Consider the following 22394-nt stretch of genomic DNA (forward strand, 5'->3'; position numbering starts at 1 on the left):
ACACTGAAAGCATCTTGGGGTGCAAAGTAAGGGTAGGCAGAGGAGGTAGAAAATCAATTCAGTCATCACCTCATTCATGGTTCTTTAATATTGATGTTTAGTGCAATGGCCTTAGGACATCCCAGCCTTTCTTCCTGTTTGGTGAGTGTTGTCTAAGTAAGCATGGTGGAATTGTTTGGGGACAACTATAGTGACTGATATTCCAAATATATTCTGGCTGGCAAGTCACATCAATCAAGACTAATTTTTATTTTTAAGAAAGCATAACCAGCAATGAAAGTGCTATTTTTGGTTCTAAATGATAGATACCCAACCCAAAGATATTTGATTCATGTTACAAGGAAGGTTGGTTTCAGAAGTGACTAGTTCCAGATATTCAATGAGATCTTCATCTCTCTCTTCGCTTTCTGTTATAGTTCCATCTGTGCATCCTCCTCTCTGTGTGTCTCTTTGTCCCTGTGTAGTTCTTTCTGTGTGTCTCTCTCCAGTTTTGTCTTTGTTTCCTTCTTGTGTCTCTTTCACTGCATTGTTGCCTTTCTCTATTTTTATAATCCTTTGTCACTATTTATCTGCATTTCTTTCTCTTTTTCTTTTTGCATCTCTTTATTTTCTGCATCTCTCTTATCACCTCACACCTTATCTCATCTCTCTCTTCGTGTGAGTGTGTGTGTGTGTGTGTGTGTCTGTCTGTCTTTGTTATATATGTTTCTGGAGTGTCTACCAGAGTTTTAATAATTTGGGGAAAGATTCTGATTGTCCGACCCTGGGTAACATGCACACCTCCCAAACACACCATCCTGTGCACAGGATCTGCCAGCCAGCATGCTCATCCTTCTTATTAGGAAGGAGGATTGGATTTTCCAGATCCTTCTGATGCTGGACATAACTTCCAGTGTACAGATGTCTACACCAGCCATGTGGAGCACCTCAGCCTCCAGAGCCTCCTCACAGTGGAGTGGTGTATGGGGAAGTTTGTTTCCTGTGGAGCCCACAGGTCAAATGGCAGAGCTTCTTTTGGTTCCAGGGTCCCTCAGTGGGGGTACCTGTTCACAGCAATCTCATTCCTTGTCTGAGCTCCCTTTGTCATTGACATCATAGCCTGTTGATTCCTGATGACACCCTCTTCCCGGTTATGAGGGACGTCACTACACACTGTGGCCCCTTTGATATGGGCTCAGCCCTGAAGATGGTCTACATCTCAGTCTCTGGGTTTGTCATCAAAGCAGACAAGCTTGTCCAACCCTCAGACCGCGGGTTGCATGCAGCCCATCACTGCATTTAATGTGGTCCAACACAGATTCTAGAACATTCTTTCAGTTCAACATTGTCACACTGAACACATTCTGGAAGATTCTTTGGTTATGAGAGGATCAAAGTCTTTTTCCCTTTCTTCCACTGACAGTTTCATAGAAACAATTATCTTGCACCCAGATTTCATTAGATAGTATAATCTTTAGTTGATAATTAAAGTAACAAGTACATGTTTTATAAATAAGTTCACTAACAAGAATAATTTAGTCTTAGCAGGCATATAACTTGGAGGAAAGTGCATGGGTGTTCTAGAGAACAACCTGCCAGTTGTGAGCATTTGTTCTTACCTTAGGAAATATCAGTATATCTTTCAGAGACAATGGTGCTTGCCAACGTGCCATAAGGTTCTTTACATTTCCCAGTCTTTTCTGCTGTTAGGTTGGGATCATTTGACTAATACTAGCCAATGGAACTTGCAAGTAGATGCACGATGAGACATTGGAAACTCCTTATAACCTGAGTCACTTGAGAAACTGTGGAATTAAGTCTCCTTATTGAGTGACGCCACTGAGATTTGCTTTTTACTGTGGGCTAAGATCTTACTGCACGTTAACTTTGCCCTTCCCGATAATCATGGAATGTTTAACTTCAGAAGAGAGTTCATAAGTTAATAGGGTGAATCAACTGAGTTAATGGAAATTGAGATGATTGAGATGATATTTTTAAACAAAAAGAGTTTTTGAAAATAAAGAACAGAAAACTTTATTTGAACAAGATAAAGTTAATAATGTTACGTTTCAAAAAATTTAAATTATTTTTAATTGACAAATAATTATGAGTATTTATAATGTACAATGTGACATTTTGATATACGTATACACTATGAAATGATTAAATCAAGCTAATTAACCTATCAATCACTTCACATACTTATTTTTTCATGTGGTGTGAGTATTTAAACTTCATCTTAGCAATTTTCAAATATACAATACAGCTGGCCCTCTGTATTTGTAGTTTCTGCATCCTCTGATTCAGTCAACCATGGATTGAAAATATTTGGAAAAAATGATAAAATACAATACAACATAAAAATAATACAACTTAAAAGACAATACAGTATAACAACTATTTACATAGCATTTATATTGCATTAAGTATTATAAGTAATCTAAACATGATATAAAGTATATGGGAAAATATACTTAGGTGTATACAAAAACTAAGCCATTTTTAATAAGGGACTTGAGCATTCTTAGATTTTGGTATCCAGGAAGGGTCCTAAAACCAATCCCTCATGGATGCCAGGGGACGACTGTATGGTATTATTGACTATAGTCACCATGCTGCACAACTGATCTTCAGTACTTATTCTTCCTCTCTAACTGAAACTTGTACCTTTTGACCAACATCTCATTCCTTTTTCTCCCTCTCCCCACATCCCACCCCTTCCATAACTTTGACTTTTTAAGATTCTGCATGTAAGTGAGGTCATGTGGTATTTGTCTTTCTGTGCCTGGCTTATTTCACTTAGCATAATATCCAGTGGGTCCATCCATGTTATAAATGACAAGATTTCCTTCTTTTATAAGGCTGAATAGTATTCCATCGTGTATATGCACCACATTTTTTTTTATCTACTCATCTGCTGATGGATAGTTAGGTTGATTCCATCTCTTGGCCATTGTGAATAGTGCTGCAGTAAACACGGGAGTGCAGATATCTCTTTGATACAGATTTCATTTTCTTTGCGTATGTACCCAGAAGTGGAACTGCTGGATCCTGTGGTAGTTCTATTTTTAATTTTTAATAGATGCTGAATTTTAAAAACTTTTATCTGTTTGTTTTCTTCCACATGAATGTATATGTATTCCCAGGAACTAGAACAGCGTTTCTGTCGTGGGTGCTGTTCCATTGTATCTAAACTCCTCCCTTTGAGACTGAACGATTTATTCTGGGAATGTTGCTGGCTGACTGCCCTCAGCTGTCAGTCATGCCCTGGAATTGCCTTAGGTGATGAAAGTTGCCTCATTGGATTTTACTCCACTTCCCAGGAGGAACTCTCCTATAATGATTGGTCAGTGTAGGGGTAAACCTGCACTGCAGGGTTAAGGTAAAGCCTTAAACCCTGCTCTAATTCGGACCAACTCTGAGGGGCTCTTGCAGCTTCCAAATAGCTTAGTTAGGCCAAAGAATAACAGTCCATTTTTTTTTTTTTTGGTAACTGAAATAATAGTCCAATTTCTAAAACCTTGCTCTAATTCATGAGTCATTTTACATACTCTTTTTCAGTTGTGATTGTAATTTAAATATATTGATCTTTGTGACTTCTATAAGTATGGACCATGTCTCTTCCCCTCCTTCTTGGAAGATGAAGTTATTGGAATTGTTACCCCCCCTTTCCCCTCTCCTTTATGCTTCCACTCGCCAAAATGAGGTATCTACATCTTTTTTTCAATATTGTCAAAGCTGAAAATATTGACATTCTGCTGTAACAGTAAGATTCCTTGGGCTTTGCTCACAGCTTAATTCTAAATTTGAAAAAAAAAGTTTATTGCTTTCTAAATATCACTTATGTAGTCAGGTATTCTTTGCTTGCCAAGACACTGCTGTAGTAGGATCCCTTTTCAGTGAGATCCTGGGTTAAACCCAGTTTCCTGGATTCCTTACCTTCCCATATCCTGATTAACAATCTCAATTGGTCATATCCTTAGTCAACTTCTAGTAAAACTTTGCGTGGTAGGTAAATTTTATGTCCTTTCACATCCTCGGGTATTTTTATTCTTTCTCCATGCCTGACTGTGACTTTGAAAAGGTCTGCATTTATTAATAAAGAATAATTTCCCTTTGGAACTTCAAGGACTTTCTCATTATCTTAATAATAGAAGTGTTTTGTCTGCTGTCAGCTTGTTTCATTTTGGTTTCCCCCACTGGAATATTTTATGACCTTTCTATAACACCTGAAGTTCTGAAATTTTGAAAATGAGGTATTTAGAAGTGAGTCTGTTAATTTTGCTAAATACCTGACAAGACTATTCTACGGAAGAATTAAATCCTTTATATCTGGAAAATTTTTCCTTGTTATTTGTTCTGATCATTTTCTCCCTTCATCTTCCCTGTTGGTCTCTCTAGCTGTCACTTGATGTTGGACTTCCTTGGTCTGTTCTCCATCTTATTTTTTCTACCATGTATTACATTTTTTTTTGCCTTTTAAATTACTGTGAGATTTTCTTGATTTAATTTTCCAATCTTTCTATTAAATTTTCCATTTTTAGCATTCTGTTATTACTTTTACAGATCAAGAATTCTAATTAGAATGACTTTAAACTTATTTGCTGTTACACGAACTTTCTCTATTAAATCTGTGATTATTTTCATGTTATTTTATTCTCATCTTCTCTTTCATATTGTAAGAGTTTCTCAAACATTTGCTCTGCCCTCTTCGACCTTGTGCTTTACATACTATATACTATCTTATTTCATCTCAAGATACATTTCTTCAAGCCACCTCTAAACTCCCCGAAATTATACCTGGTTCCTGTACAACATTCTCTCATTTTACCTCATTCTTTTTCTTTATAAATGTTTCAGACCTTGTAACTATGTTTGTGGAATTATGTAATATATGTATTTTCCTCCCACTGGAGTGTAAGTTCTATGAAGATAATGAATGTAATTGTTTTCACATTATTTTAATAACACTCAACAAAGTATGAGTACTTATGACAGCACTGCTACTCAATGATCGTTTTTGCATTTTGATGAATTAGTGAATATATAAACAAGCCTCCAAGGGAAACAGATCATAGAAGAAAGAAGCTGCTAGTATTCCAGAGTGCCTAGTGACTGAGAATTCCATGAGAATGGAGATGCAGTAGCCCTCACCAGACTCTGAACTAGGGGAGTGTGGGTTCTCAAAGAATTCATGAAAATGTTCACAATAGAGTCTTCTTATGCCTCTGTTTTCTGTAGAACATTCTTTAGAGTTGCCTTCCTGAGAGGTTCTTATAGTCTTGGGCGGGATTTGGACAGGGTTTCCTAAGTGGAATAAAAATGAGAAAAACTTTCTGAAAAACTAACAACTTTCCTTTACTTTTGGTTTATGTCGATTGCCAAGGAAACATGAATTCCCTCTGGAATATTCTGGAAAAATTCTGGAATATTCTGAAAAGTTTCTGCTGGAAACTTCAGGGATTATTCCTCAGAATAAGACCCAACCTGTGGCATCAGTCATTCAGTGAGGCTTGGATGATGCCCCCATATCCCCAAATTGCAGAGAGTGCTGCTGAGCTTGGTAGTAGGTGAGATGAGAGGGAATTACAGTTGTTACCATTCCAGTTAGTTCATGACCTGTGCATCACCAAAGCATTTAGACATCCTCTTCTGCCTTCCACTGGCCCCTTCAAGCTGATGTTTTGTGTTCACTTTAACAGACTAAAGTGCACTTCAGATATTTTGTGATTTTGGTTCCAGAGAGCACTGAAAGAAAGTCAAACATATCTTTTGGTTTCCCAGTGCATATAAAAGTCATGTTTACAATATACAGCAGTCTATTAAGTGCAAAATGGCATTATGTCCAAAAAAGTGCATACCCTAATTAAAATATTTTATGGCTAAAAACACTAATGATCCTCTGAGCCTTTAGTGAGTTATAATCTTTTTGCTGATAGAAGGTTCTTTCCTTGATGTTGATGGCTGCTGCTGACATTTGAGGTGGCTGTGATAATTTCTTAAAATGAAAGAACAATGAAGTTTGCTGCATAGATTGACTTTTCTTTTCACGAAATATTTTTTGTAGCATGTGATGATGTTTGATAGCATTTTACCCACAGTAGACCTTCTTTCAAAATTGTAGTCAATGCTCTCAAACCCTGCTGCTACTTTCTCAACTAAGTTATGTAATATTCTAAATCCTTTGTTGCCACTTCAACAACATTCACAGCATCTTCACTAGGGGTAGATTCCATCTCAAGAAACCACTTTCTTTGCTCATCCTATAAGCAGCAGTTCCTCATCCATTCAAGTTTTATCGTAAGATTGCAGCAATTTAGTTACATCTTCCGGTTCCACTTCTAATTCAAGTTCCTTGCTATTTCCACGACATCTATAGTTCCTTCCTCCACTGAAGTCTTAAATATTTCAAAGTCATCCATGAGGATTGGAATCAGCTTCTCCCAATCTCCTGTTAATGTTGATATTTTGACCTTCTCCCATGAATCATGAATGTTCCCAATGACATCTAGAATGGTGAAGGCTTTTCAGAAGGTTTTCAATTTGCTTTCCCCAGATCCATCAGAGGAATCACCATCTCTGACAGCAATAGCCTTACATAATGTATTAAATAATAAGATTTGAAAGTTTAAATTACCCCTTGATCCATGGGTTGCAGAAAGGATATTGCATTAGCAGGCATGAAAACAACATTCATCTCCTTGTACACCTCCATCAGAGCTCTTGGATGACTAGGTACCTTGTCAATGAGCAGTACTATTTAGAGAGGAATATTTTTGTCTGGGCAATGGGTCCCAACAATAGGCTTAAAATATTCAGCCAACTATATTTTAAACAGATGTGCTTTTACCTGGCTTTGTTGTTTCATTTATAGAGCACAGGCAGAGTAGACTTAGCATAATTCTTAAGGGCCCTAGGATTTTTGAAATGATAAATGAGCACTGGCTTCAATTTAAAGGCACCAGCAGCATTAGTCCCCAGCAAGAGAGTCAGCCTGATCTTTGAAGTTTTGAAGCCAGGCATTGACTTCTCTCTAACTCTGAAAATCCTAGAAGACACCTTCTTCCAATAGAAGGCTGTTTCATCTCTACTGAAAATCTATCATTTAATGTAGCCACCGTCATCAGTGATCTTACCTAGATCTTCTGGATAAATTGCTATAGCTTCTATATCAGCATTTGCTACATCATCTTGTACTTTGATATTATGAAGGTGACTTTTTTCCTTAAGCCTCATGAATCAACCTCTGCTAGATTCAGGCTTTTTTTCCTGCAGCTTCCTCACATCTCTCAGCCTTCATAGAACCAAAGAGAGTTAGGGCCTTTCTCTGGATTAGAGTTTGGCTTAAGGGAATGTTGTGGCTGGTTTGATCTATCCAGATCACTCAAACTTTTTCCACATCTGCAGTAAGACTGTTTTACTTTCTTATCATTTGTATGTTCACTTGAGTAGCACTTTTAATTTCTTTCCTTCAAGACCTTTTCCTTTGCATTCACAACTTGACTAATTGTTGAAAGCAAGAGACCTAGCTTTCAGCCCATCTTGGCTTTGACATGTCTTCTTCACTAAGCTTAATCATGTCTAGCTTTTGATTTAAAGTGAGAGACAAGTGATTTTACTTAGAGGCCATTGTAGGGTTCCTAATTGGCCCAATTTTATTGTTCTTGTGTTCTCAGGGAATAGCGAGGCCTGAGGAGAGGGAGAAAGAGAGGGAGGATGGCTGGTCAGTGGATCAGTCTGAACATACACAACATCTAACAATAAAGTTCATTTTATATGGGTTCAGTTCGTGGTGCCCCAAAACAATTACAACAGTAACATCAAACATCACTGATCACAGATCGGCATGTAATAGTAATGAAAACGTGAAATATTGCAAAAATTACCAAAATATGACACAGAGACACAAAGTGAGGACATGCTATTTGTGAAATGGTGCTGATAGACTTGCTTGATGCAACCCTTCAATTTTTAAAAAACCACAATATTTGAGAAGCACAACAAAGCAAAGCACAATAAAATGAGGCATTCTTGTTACCATCTCTACTCAGTTACCAGGAAAGTTAACGAGGAGCAGGTGTTGACATAAGCTCGACTTTAGTGTCTTGATAACTGCAGAGAGGCCCCAAGGGAGGAAGGGGCTGTGTTTCTTCAGGGGTTAGTGTGATTGTTTCTTCTCTCCCCTAGAGGGCTCACACATTGACTGCAAACATTTTTCTTTCTGGGATCTGTTACCTCTTTCTTATCTTGTTTGGCTCTACTCTTGTCTGTAATTCCCAGTCCCCCTTCTGTCAGGCCTGCGAGCAAGCCATTTCTGCCAGCTGTGTCACTTCATCAGGACATGACTCCCATGGTGACTGAGAGGTGGCTGCCATGTTGTCACTTGTTCTTGTCATTCCTAAATTCCTGCCTGCAAGAAATTTCCTAAATATTTTGCTCATTACCATGATAATGAGAGCTCTGCTGTCTGCTGTCTGCTGTCCCTGTTTGGACCATAAATACTTCCATAAGCTCTTACGACCTTCTTCTCTTCTGAAGACTGATCATGAACTAAATATCAAACTTCTTATAATTCAATCATTAATTTTTCAAAATTAAATAGATTTGTGAGTCACTTGTGTTTCAAATTCTGATTGAGTAGGGTAGTGGTGTTGGTGGGAAACACTGAACTAAGAAAGGGATGAGATTCTAGAACTCTAGTTCAGTTATGACCTCCAAAGACAACAATGTCCAGGCAAGGACACTCAAAAATCATGAGTCCTCAGGGGGGCGGGGCATGCCAAGATGGCCGAATAGGAACAGCTCCAGCCTCCAGCTCCCAGTGTGAGTGACACAGAAGATGGGTGATTTCTGCATTTTCAACTGAGGTACCAGTTTCATCTCACTGGGGTGTGTCGGCCAGTTGGCACTGGTCCACAGGTGCAGTCCGACCAGCGAGAGCTGAAGCAGGGCGAGGCATCGACTCACCTAGGAAGTAAAAGGGGGAAGGGAATTCCTTTTCCTAGTCAAAGGAAATTGAGACACACAACACCTGGAAAATTGGGTAACTCCCACCCTAATACTGCACTTTACCAAGGGTTTTAGCAAATGGCACACCAGGCAAATATCCCACACCTGGCCCAGAGGGTCCCACACCCACTGAGCCTCCCTCATTGCTAGCACAGCAGTCTGAGATCTAACTGCAAGGCAGCAGTGAGGCTGGGGGACGGGCGCCCACCATTGCTGAGGCTTAAGTAGGTAAACAAAGCTGCCATGAAGCTCGAATTGGGTGGAGCCCACCACAGCTCAAGGAGGCCGGCCTGCCTCTGTAGACTCCACATCAGGGGACAGGGCACAGCTAAAAAAAAACAGCAGAAACCTCAGCAGAGGTAAATGCCCCTGTCTGACAGCTTTGAAGAGAGCAGTGGATCTCCCAGCATGGAGGTGGAGATCTGAGAATGGACAGACTGCCTGCTCAAGTGGGTCCTTGACCCCTGAGTAGCCTAACTGGGAGACATCCCCCACTAGGTGCAAACCAACATCCCACACCTCACACGGCTGAGTACACCCCTGAGGCGAAGCTTCCAGAGCAAGAATCAGACAGCTACACTCGCTGTCCAGCAATTTTCTATCTTCTGCAGCCTCCGCTGCTGATACCCAGGCAAACAGGGTCTGGAGTGGACCTCAAGCAAACTCCAACAGACCTGCAGTTGAGGGTCCTGACTGTTGGAAGGAAAACTAACAAACAGGACACCCACACCAAAACCCCATCAGTACATCACCATCATCAAAGACCAAAGGCAGATAAAACCACAAAGATGGGGAAAAAGCATACGAAAAAGCTGGAAATTCAAACAATCAGAGCGCATCTTCCCCTCCAAAGGAACACAGCTCATCGCCAGCAATGAACAAATCTGAATGGAGAATGACTTTGATGAGCTGAGAGAAGGCTTCAGTCAATCAAACTTCTCAGAGCTAAAGGAGGAACTACGTACCCAGTGCAAAGAAACTAAAAACCTTGAAAAAAGATTTGATGAATGGCTAACTTAAATAACCAGTGTAGAGAAGTCCTTAAAAGAACCGATAGAGATGAAAACCATAACATGAGAACTACGTGACAAATGCACAAGCTTCAGTAACCGACTTGATCAACTGGAAGAAAGAGTATCAGCGATTGAAGATGGAATGAATGAAATGAAGCAAGAAGAGAAGTCTAGAGAAAAAAGAGGAAAAAGAAATGAACAAAGCCTCCAAGAAATACGGGATTATGTGAAAAGACCAAATCTACGTCTGATTGGGGTGCCTGAAAGTGAGGGGGAAAATGGAACCAAGTTGGAAAACACTCTGCAGGATATCATCCAGGAGAACTTCCCCAACCTAGTAAGGCAGGCCAACATTCAAATTCAGGAAATATAGAGAACGCCACAAAGATAATCCTTGAGAAGAGCAACTTCAAGACACATAATTGTCAGATTCACCAAAGTTGAAATGAAGGAAAAAATCTTAAGGGCAGCCAGAGAGAAAGGTCGGGTTACCCACAAATGGAAGCCCATCAGACTACCAGCAGATCTCTTGGCAGAAACTCTACAAGCCAGAAGAGAGTGGGGGCCAATATTCAACATTCTTAAAGAAAAGAATTTTCAACCCAGAATTTCATATCCAGCCAAACTAAGTTTCATAAGTGAAGGAGAAATAAAATCCTTTACAGACAAACAGATGCTTAGAGATTTTGTCACCACTCAGGTCTGCCCCTACAGGAGACCCTGGAAGGAAGCACTAAACATGGAAAAGAACACCCGCAACAGGCACAGAAAAACATGCCAAAATGTAAAGACCATTTAGGCTAGGGAAGAAACTGCATCAACTAACGAGGAAAAATAACCAGTTAATATCAAGCAATGACAGGATCAAGTCTACACATAACAATATTAACTTTAAATGTAAATGGACTAAATGGTCCAATTAAAAGACACAGACTGGCAAACTGGATAAAGAGTCAAGACCGCCGGGCGCCGGGTGGCTCAAGCCTGTAATCCAGCACTTTGGGAGGCCCAGACGGGCGGATCACGCAGGTCAGATCGACCATCCTGGCTAACACAGTGAAACCCCGCCTCAGCCAAAAATACAAAAAACAGCCGGACAGGTGGTGGGCCGTGGTCCCAGCTACCCGGAGGCTGAGGCAGAGAACATGTGAACCCGAGGCGGAGCTTGCAGTGAGCTGAGATCCGCCATACTGCACTCCAGCCTGGGCGACAGAGTAAGACTCACTTCAAAAAAAAAAAAAAAAAAAAAAAAAAAAAAAAAAAAAAGAGTCAAGACCCATCAGTTTGTTGTATTCAGGAGACCCATCTCACATGCAGAGACACCACACAGGCTCAAAATAAAGGGATGGAGGAAGATCTACCAAGCAAATGGAGAACAAAAAGCTGGGGCTGTAATCCAGTCTCTGATTAAAACAGACTTTAGACCAACAAAGATCAAAGACAAGGCCATTACATAATGGTAAAGGATCAATTCAACAGGAAGAGCTAACTATCCTAAATATATATGCACCCACTACAGGAGCACCTAGATTCATAAAGCAAGTCCTTAGAGAGACTTACAAAGAGACTTAGACTCCCATACAATAATAATGGGAGACTTCACCCCACTGTGTCAACATTAGACAGATCAACGAGACAGAAAGTTAACATGATATCCAGGAATTGAACTCAACTCTGCACTAAGAAACCCATTAGACATCTACGAACTCTCCACCTAAATCAACAGAATATACATTTTTCTCAGCACCACATTGCACTTATTCCAAAAATTGACCACATGGTTAAACAAAGCACTCCTCAGCAAATGTAAAAGAAAATTATAACAAACTGTCTCTCAGACCACAGTGCAATCAAACTAGAACTCAGGACTAAGAAACTCAATCAAAAACCACCAACCATGGAAACTGAACAACCTGCTCCTAAATGACTATTGGGTACATAATGAAATGAAGGCAGAAATACAGATGTTCTTGGAAACCAATGAGAACAAAGATACAACATGCCAGAATCTCTGGGACACATTTAAAGAAGTGTGTAGAGGAAATTTATAGCATTAAATTCCCACAAGAGAAAGCTGAAAGATCTAAAATTGACACCCTAACATCACAATTAAAAGAACTAGAGAAGCAAGAGTAAACACATTCAAAAGCTGCAGCAGAAGGCAAGAAATAACTAAGATCAGAGCAGAACTGGAAGGAGATAGAGACACAAACCCTCCCAAAAATCAATGAATCCAGGAGCTGGTTTTTGAAAAGATCAACAAAATTGATAGACCACTAAGCAAGACTAATAAAGAAGAAAAGAGAGAAGAATCAAATAGAGGCACTAAAATGATAAAGGGGATACTTCACCACCAACTCCACAGAAATACAAACTACCATCAGAGAATACTATAAACACCTCTATGTAAATAAACTAGAAAACCTAGAAGAAATGGATAATTTCTGACACTTACACTCTCCCAGGACTAAACCAGGAAGAAGTTGAATCCATGAACAGACCAATAGCAGGCTCTGAAATTGAGGCAATAATTACTGAAGCCTACCAACCAAAAAAGTCCAGGACTACCTGATTCACAGCCGAATTCTACAAGAGGTACAAGGAGGAGTTGGTACCATTCCTTCTGAAACTATTCCAATCAATAGAAAAAAAGAGAGAATCCTCCCAACTCATTTTATGAGGCCAACATCATCCTTGATACCTAAACCTGACAGAGACATTAACAGGAAGAGAATTTTAGACCAATATCCCTGATGAACATCGATGCAAAAAATCCTCAAGAAAATACTGGCAAACCAAATCCAGCAGCACATCAAAAGCTTATCTACCATGATCATGCACTTCATCTCTGGGATACAAGGCTGGTTCAACATACACAAATCAATAAACATAATCCAGCATATAAACAGAACCAAAGACAAAAGCAATATGATTATCTCAATAGATGCAGAAAAGGCCTTTGACAAAATTCAACAGCCCTTCATGCTAAAACTCTCGATAAATTCGGTATTGATGGAACATATCTCCAAATAATAAGAGCTATTTATGACAAACCCACAGCCAAATATCATACTGAATGGTCAAAAACTGCCACCCTTTGAAAACTGGCATTAAAGACAGGATGCCCTCTCTCACCACTCCTATTCAACATAGTGTTGGAAGTTCTGGCAGAAGGCAACTGTGGCAAGAGAAAGAAATAAAAGGTATTCAGTTAGAAAAAGAAGAAGTCAAATTGTCCCTGTTTGCAGAGGACAAGATTGTATATTTGTAGAAACTCCATCATCTCAGCCCAAAATCTCAGAAGCTGATAAGCCACTTCAGCAAAGTCTCAGGATACAAAATCACGCAAAAATCACAAGCATTCTTATACACCAGTAACATAAATATATTTCAAATCATGAATGAATCATTCACAATTGCTTCCAAAGAGAATAAAATACCTAGGAACTAAATCCATAAGGGATGTAGCGACCCTTCAAGGAGAACTACAAAACCACTGCTCAGTGGAAATAAAGAAGATACAAACAAATTCCATGCTCATGATAGGGAAGAATCTAATATCGTGGAAATGACCATATACTGCCCAAGGTAATTATAGATTCAATGCCATTCCCATCAAGCTACCAATGAGTTTCTTCCTACAGAATTGGAAAACTGTCAAAGTCATATGGAACCAAGAAAGAGCCCACATTGTCAAGACAATCCTAAGCTAAAGAACAAAGCTGAGGCATCACGCTCCTGACTTCAAACTATATTACAAGGCTACAGTAACCAAAACAGCATAGTACTGGTAAATTCAAAACAGAGATATAGACCAATGGAATAGAAACAGAGTCCTCAGAAATAATACACATCACAGCCATCTGATCTTTGGACAAAACCTGAGAGAAACAAGAGCTAGGGAAAGGATTCCTATTTAATAAATGGTGCTGGGAAAATTGGCTAGCCATAAGTAGAAAGCTGAAACTGGATCTTTTCCTTACCTCATACAAAATTAATTCAAGATGCAATTAGAGACTTAAATGTTAGACTCCATTACTATAAAACCCTAGAAGAAAACCTAGGTAGTACCATTCAGGACATAGGCATGGCAAGGATCATGTCTAAAACACCAAAAAGCAATGCAGCAAAAGCCAAAATTGACAAATGGGATCTAATTAAACTAAAGAGCTTCTGCACAGCAAAAGAAACTACCATCAGAGTGAACAGGCAACCTTGCTGTGAATGGGGAGAAAATTTTGCAATCTACTCAACTGACAAAGGCCAATATCCAGTGACTCCGCAAAGAACTCAAACAAATTTACAAGAAAAACAAAACAACCCCATCAAAAATGTGGGCAAAGGATATGAACAGACATTTCTCAAAAAAGAAGACATTCATACAGCCAACAGACATTACGAAAAAAATGCTCGTCATCACTGGCCATCAGAGAAATGCAAAAATCAAAAACCACAAGGAGATACTATCTCACACCAGTTAGAATGGTATAAATCATTAAAAGTCAGGAAACAAATGGAAAGGAGAGGATGTGGAGAAATAGGAACACTTTTACACTGTTGGTGGGATTGTAAAACCAGTTCAACCATTGTGGAAAACAGTATGGCATGCATTCCTCAAGGATCTAGGAACTAGAAATACCATATGACCCAGCCATCCCAATACTGCATATACCCAAAGGATTATAAATCATGCTGCTATAAAAGACACATGCAAATGCCCATTGTGGCACTATTCACAATAGCAAAGACTTGAATCAACCCAAACAGTCCACTTCAGTGACAGACTGGATTAAGAAATGGCACATATATACCATGGAATACTATGCAGCCATAAAATGATGAGTTTGTCCTTTAGGACATGGATGCAGCTGGAACCATCATTCTCAGCAAACTATCACAAGAACAGAAAACCAAACACCGCATGTTCTGACTCATAGGTGAGAATTGAACAATGAGATCACCTGGACTCGGGAAGGGGAACATCACACAGCAGGGCCTATTATGGGGAGGGGAGAGTGGGGAGGGATGGCACTGGGAGTTATACCTGATGTAAATGACGAGTTGATGGGTGCTGACAAGTTGATGGGTGCAGCACACCAACATGGCACAAGTATACATATGGAACAAACCTGTATGTTGTCCACATGTACCCTAGAACCTAACGTATAATTTAAAAAAAAAAAGAAAAATAATTTTTGATGAAAAAAATTTAGAAAAATAAAAAAATAAAAAATAAAAATGATAGTAAAAGTAAAAATGAAAAATAATAATAAAAAGACTGATTACCTGAAGCACAAAGTCACATGAGGTTGGTGAGTTCCATGCTCCTGTCTCAAGGTCAACCCAGTCTCTAATTTGTCCACAACTTTTTCAGACACATTTAGATATACAAGATGAGAATCCTCCACTCCCAGCTTCACTTCTTCCAGGTACATTGTTCCAGGTGTGACATGTCTGAGTCCTCACCTTCCTGTTTCCAGGCCATAACTCATGTGGTGATTTGGGGGCTGGAAACATCACGTGAATGTAGACCTCAGATAATGTGGATGGTGCCCATCACAATGCCCAAAAGGCCTGCAGCCAACCCAAGGGTGCAGATTTGGTTTACACCAAATGGTTTCTATCAGCTCTGACATATGGGGTAGGAATCTCAGGTTCTGAGAAAAAAGAAACAGATAGGGTCACCGGATACTGTGTGTCTATGAGGAAATTGGTGTGTGCATTTGGAAGTGTACAAGACACCTAGACTTTGGGAGACGAGTGAAGTTGATCATTACAAAATTTTGCAATTGTGGGAAATGAAGTTGTGGCAATGAGGGCTAAAGGTCATAAGGCAAGGCAATGTGGACTTGGGATAGAATTGGAGGATATATACACCATGATGGGATTTAAATATTCCCCAGTGCTTGAGGAGTGACTCTTCTAGGCCCCAGTGCTCCACCTTGCAATCATAAAAATCATCAGTGGAGGGGAGAAAAATGAGGTAACTGAGCTTGAGAAAGGAGTGGTCACTCTTAGGGTAGAATGTTGTCTCAGAAATACCTTCTGGAACTAAGCATCCATTGTAAACCCGAATGATATTGATGACAGGAGGAAAGATGTTGTCCACTAGACAGAGAATGTTGGGAACACCCAAGACCACAGAAGATCTGGGAAAGCCAGACACTGCAGGAATTTCTACAGAAAAGACAATGAACATGAGTTTGCCAAATTCTCCATGCCTTGAGTTTATTGTTCACCATTTTAAGGGGCCCTTTCACAAGACTCACAATTCCCTAGCTGTTTGTGAGATTTTTCCTGCCCTTTCAAAAACTAGGTGCAACCTTCATCTTATCAGTATGAAACTCAAAACACTACCCTGCCTCTGGGGTTACAGATAGTGTGTGTGTGGAGTATGTGCCTGTGTCTACTGTGCCTGCGTGTGCATGAACTTACTTTATGCATGCCAGAATGAGTTTGGGAACATTCTTTTTAATTATACTTTCTCCCAGTTCTAGAACCTATCAGGTAGAAGAGCAGCCGGAAATAGGTGACAGAGTTAACATTGTCCAGAGCTGCGTGCCCCGGCCATAGCAAATAATAATTAATGATTAAACGCCCGAGCTCTATTCCTTTCCACCTTCTACCTCCTCCCTAGATTTGTTGTTTCTCTTTTGTATCAATACCTCATAAAAGATGGTGCTCTTCCTGTTTTTTCTTCACCTGTTTTTCCCCCATGCTGCGAAAATTGTTACTTTGTAGCGCAGGCACCATCCTGCGCCCGGGAAAATTACCAACTGACAGCGCAGGCGCAACATGACGTCTGACCAGAGAAACTAATACCTACCTAGCCACACCCTCCGTGATGAGATCATCTCCGCCTCTGGCCCAACCCCTTCCCCTCCAAGTGTATATAAGGCATTGCATTACCGCCATTAAACGAGACTTGATCAGAGCACTGTCTTGTCTCCATTTCTTGTGTCTTTTGTCCCCCAAATTCCCACTCCCTCCTCCAGGGCCTGCTTCGACGATCCCGCGGGCCGGGATACGTGGCGCCCGAACAGGGACCTGGAAACGAGGGACTCCATGAGGAAGAGGACGCCAAAGGACGGTCGACCGCTAACAAGGACAAAATAAATTAAACTCTTCCGATCACCGGGGGAACCTGCCGCATCTGAATCGAAGGTAAGTGGCGCGTCCGAAATGGGACAAGAATTAAGTCAGCATCAGATCTATGTAGGACAATTAAAAGAGGCTTTAAAGATACGAGGAGTAAAGGTTAAAGGTAATGATTTGTTTAAGTTTTTTGATTTTGTAAAAGACACTTGCCCTGGGTTCCCACAGGAAGGAACTATTGATTTCAAAAGATGGCGTAGAGTAGGGGATTGTTTTCAGGACTATTATAATACTTTTGGGCCAGAAAAAATTCCTGTGACCGCCTTCTCTCATTGGAACCTCATTAGAGATTTAATAGATAAGAAAGAGGCCGATCCGCAAGTCATGGCTGCGGTCGCTCAGACAGAGCATATTTTAAAGGTTAGCTCCCGCTCTAACCTCGCAAAGCCTCCGCAAGATACGGAGGAGGATCTCATTTCCCTCGAAAGTGATCATGAGGAAATTAAGTCTCCTTCTGTAACAGATAAAGAAATGCCACACGAAAACAAACCAAAAAAATACCCAATTTTGCAGATGCTTCAAAAAGAGGAGGAAATTAATAAGCCTAATCAATCAGACATAAATTGGGATGATTTAGAGGAAGAGGCAGCTAAATATCACAACCCTGATTTGCCTCCCTTTACTTCATACCCGCCCCCATATAATAAGACACATAATGAGGCTTCTGCGCCCATTGTTATGGCAGCAATAGATCCCAAAGAAGAATTAAAACAAAAAATTGTTCAACTAGAAGAGCAAATTAAACTTGAAGAGTTACATCAATCATTGATAATTAGGCTCCAAAAGCTAAAAACAGGAAATGAAAAAATACCCAACTCAGACGCTATGGAGGGTTCCTTGCGCCCACCTCAGCGGCCTGGACAACATGTTCCAAGAGGGGGGTTGGTTGCTAGCCGACGTAGAGAAGACTCCTCCCCCAAAGACGTTTTTCCGGTCACTGAAACCATAGATGAACAGGGACAGGCTTGGAGACATCATACTGGGTTTGACTTTACTATTATAAAAGAGTTAAAGACTGCTGCCTCTCAGTATGGGGCTACTGCTCCATATACTCTTGCTATAGTAGAATCTGTAGCCGATAATTGGCTCACTCCTACAGACTGGAATACCTTAGTTAGGGCAGTTCTTTCTGGGGGAGACCACTTAATTTGGAAGTCAGAGTTCTTTGAAAATTGTAGAGACACGGCAGGAAACGGTTGGGATTTTGATATGTTAACTGGTTCAGGTAATTATGCAGACACTCGGGCCCAAATGCAGTATGATCCTGGATTGTTCTCACAAATCCAGGCTGCTGCTACAAAAGCCTGGAGAAAACTCCCCGTTAAAGGAGATCCAGGGGCCTCGCTCACAGCGGTTAAACAAGGACCCGATGAGCCATTTTCAGACTTTGTGCATAGACTTATGACCACGGCAGGTAGAATTTTTGGAAATGCAGAAACGGGTGTAGATTATGTTAAACAGTTAGCTTATGAAAACGCAGGCTGGGCGCAGTGGCTCAAGCCTGTAATCCCAGCACTTTGGGAGGCCGAGACGGGTGGATCACGATGTCAGGAGATCGGGACCATCCTGGCTAACACGGTGAAACCCCGTCTCTACTAAGAAATACAAAAAACTAGCCGGGCGAGGTGGCGGGCGCCTGTAGTCCCAGCTACTCGGGAGGCTGAGGCCGGAGAATGGCGTGAACCTGGGAGGCGGAGCTTGCAGTGAGCTGAGATCCAGCCACTGCACTCCAGCCTGGGCTACAGAGCGAGACTCCATCTCAAAAAAAAAAAAAAAAAAAAAAAAGCTAACCCCGCCTGCCAAGCGGCAATCAGACCTTATTGAAAGAAAACAGATTTAACAGGATACATTCGCCTTTGTTCAGATATTGGGCCCTCATATCAACAAGGCCTAGCAATGGCCGCCGCCTTTAGCAGCCAAACAGTAAGAGACTTCCTCATTAACAAAAGTAAAGATAAAGGAGGATGTTTTAGATGCGGTAAAAGGGGACACTTTGCAAAAGATTGCCATGAAAACCAAAATAAAAATCCAGAAGCAAAAATTCCAGGCCTTTGCCCAAGGTGTAAAAGAGGAAGGCACTGGGCAAACGAATGTAAATCTAAAACTGACAGTCAAGGAAATCCTTTATCTCCCAGGCAGGGAAACGGGATGAGGGGCCAGCCCCAGGCCCCGAAACAAGCATATGGGGCAGTCAGCTTTGTTCCAGCCAGCAACAGCAATCCATTTCAAAGCTTAGTAGAGCAACCCCAGGAAGTGCAGGACTGGACCTCAGTTCCACCTCCCACACAGCACTAACACCTGAAATTGGACCACAAACCTTAAATACTGGAATATATGGACCCTTACCACCTAACACTTTTGGGCTACTTTTAGGAAGAAGTAGTGTCACCATGAGAGGCTTACAAGTCCTCCCTGGAGTTATTGATAATGATTATGAGGGAGAAATTAAAATTATGGCCAGAGCTATTGATAATATTATTACTGTCCCTCAAGGAGTTAGAATAGCTCAGTTAATCCTACTACCTTTGGTTAAAACAGATAATAATATCCAACACTCTAATAGAAATATAAAAGGTTTCGGATCATCAGAGATATATTGGGTGCAACCAATTACAAATCAAAAACCCTCTCTAACCTTATGGTTAGACGGGAAGGCATTCACTGGGCTAATAGACACAGGGGCCGATGTAACTATCATTAAACAAGAAGATTGGCCCTCTCATTGGCCTACTACAGAGACTTTAACTCACTTGAGAGGAATTGGGCAAAGCAGTAATCCTAAACAAAGTTCTAAATACCTAACATGGACAGATAAAGAAAACAATTCAGGCCTCATTAAGCCATTTGTCATCCCTTACCTACCTGTTAACCTGTGGGGGCGAGATCTGCTTGCTCAAATGAAAATTATAATGTGTAGTCCAAATGATATAGTTACTGCACAAATGTTAACTCAAGGATACACCCCTGGTAAAGGTCTTGGAAAAGGAGAAAACGGTATCCCACAGCCTATACTGGTTTCAGGACAACTTGATAAAAAGGGGTTTGGAAATTTTTAGCTCAGGCCACTGACATACCTGCACCCCAAAGGTGCACTGACCCCATTACTTGGAAGTCAGATGAGCCCGTTTGGGTTGATCAGTGGCCTTTACTCAATGATAAACTAAGTGCTGCCCAACAGTTAGTGCAGGAACAACTGGAAGCAGGACATATTGTGGAAAGTAATTCTCCTTGGAATACACCTATTTTTGTTATTAAAAAGAAGTCTGGTAAATGGAGACTCTTACAAGATTTAAGAGCAGTAAATATCACTATGATCCTTATGGGTGCCTTACAACCAGGATTGCCTTCACCAGTTGCGATTCCTCAAAAATATTTTAAAATCATTATTGACCTTAAAGACTGCTTTTTTACAATTCCCCTTCACCCTGCTGACCAAAAAAGATTTGCCTTTAGTCTTCCATCTACAAATTTTAGACAACCAATGAAGCGCTATCAATGGAAAGTCTTACCTCAGGGTATGGCCAATAGTCCTACCTTGTGTCAAAAATATGTATCTGCTGCTATAGAGCCAGTCAGAAAAACATGGACACAAATGTATATTATACATTATATGGATGATATTTTAATAGCAGGAGAAATTGGTGAACAAGTCTTACAGTGCTTTGCCCAACTCAAACAAAAGTTAACAGTAGCCGGACTACAAATAGCCCCAGAAAAAGTACAATTACAAGATCCATACACCTATCTTGGTTTCCAAATTAATGGACCCAAAATCATTAATCAAAAGGCCGTTATACGTCGTGATCATTTAAAAACTTTAAATGATTTCCAAAAATTACTGGGAGACATAAATTGGCTTCGGCCGTATTTAAAACTCACTACAGGAGAGTTAAAACCTCTTTTCGATATATTAAAAGGAGACTCTAATCCAAAATCCCCCAGGTCCATTACCAAAGAAGCATTAATAGCACTCCAACAGGTAGAGCATGCCATTGCAACACAATTTGTTACCAGTATTGATTATTCTCAGCCATTAATATTCATTATTTTTAACACAACAATAACCCCTACTGGCTTATTCTGGCAGAACAATCTCATTATGTGGGTACACCTGCCCTCCTCCCCTAAAAAGGTTTTGTTGCCTTATTATGATGCCATAGCTGATCTAATTATCTTGGGAAGAGAAAACAGTAGAAAGTACTTTGGAATAGAACCCTCTACCATTATACAGCCCTACACTCAATCACACATCCATTGGCTGTTACAAAATACGGAAGCCTGGCCAATTGCTTGCGCTTCTTACACTGGCATAATTGACAACCATTACCCACCTAACAAACTCATTCAATTTTGCAAACTTCATGCGTTTGTGTTTCCCCATATTACCAGTAAAGAACCCCTCAATGCCGCATTACTAATTTTCACTGATGGATCTTCCACAGGACTTGCCGCTTACACTTACAATAATGTAGTCGTTAAATTCCAGACCACTTATACATCAGCTCAGCTGGTCGAATTGCAAGCTATAATTGCAGCATTATCAGCTTTTCCTTGTCAGCCACTTAACATTTACACAGACAGCGCCTACCTGGCTCATTCAATACCCCTCTTAGAGACCGTGCCTCAAATTAAACATATTTCAGACACAGCTAACCTATTTTTACAATGTCAACAACTTATTCAAAAAAGGACTACTCCCTTTTTCCTTGGGCATATTAGAGCACATTCAGGATTACCGGGACCTTTAACACAAGGTAACGCAACAGCCGACACGGCAACAAAAACCATAGCCACAGTCACTATAGACAATTTACAACAAGCACAAAAAGCACACGCCTTACATCATTTAAACGCCCAAACCTTAAGGCTTATGTTTAAACTTACCAGAGAACAAGCTCGACAAATAGTTAAACAATGCGCCAACTGCATAACGTATTTACCTGTTCCTCATTTAAGAGTTAACCCCCGAGGACTCATCCCCAACGAAATTTGGCAAATGGACGTTACTCACCACTTAGAATTCGGTCAACTAAAATATATCCATGTATGCATAGACACCTATAGTGGATTCATTATTGCAACTCTCCAAACAGGAGAGGCCACCAAACATGTCATAGCTCATTTATTACATTGCTTTTCTATCTTAGGAATACCCAAACAAATCAAAACAGATAATGGCCCTGGTTATATAGCCAAAGCCTTTTTACAATTCTGTAATACCCTACAAATTAAACATAC

General features: G+C 40.4%; 1 pseudogene; it reads right to left on the reverse strand.

The window, feature by feature from the left end:
* Window positions 1-15489: 15489 nt before the first annotated feature.
* Window positions 15490-16200, reverse strand: LOC116273352 (annotated as a pseudogene).
* Between the last annotated feature and the right edge of the window lie 6194 nt (window positions 16201-22394).

Source organism: Papio anubis, unplaced genomic scaffold (assembly GCF_008728515.1).
Source record: "Papio anubis isolate 15944 unplaced genomic scaffold, Panubis1.0 scaffold585, whole genome shotgun sequence".
Taxonomy (NCBI): domain Eukaryota; kingdom Metazoa; phylum Chordata; class Mammalia; order Primates; family Cercopithecidae; genus Papio; species Papio anubis.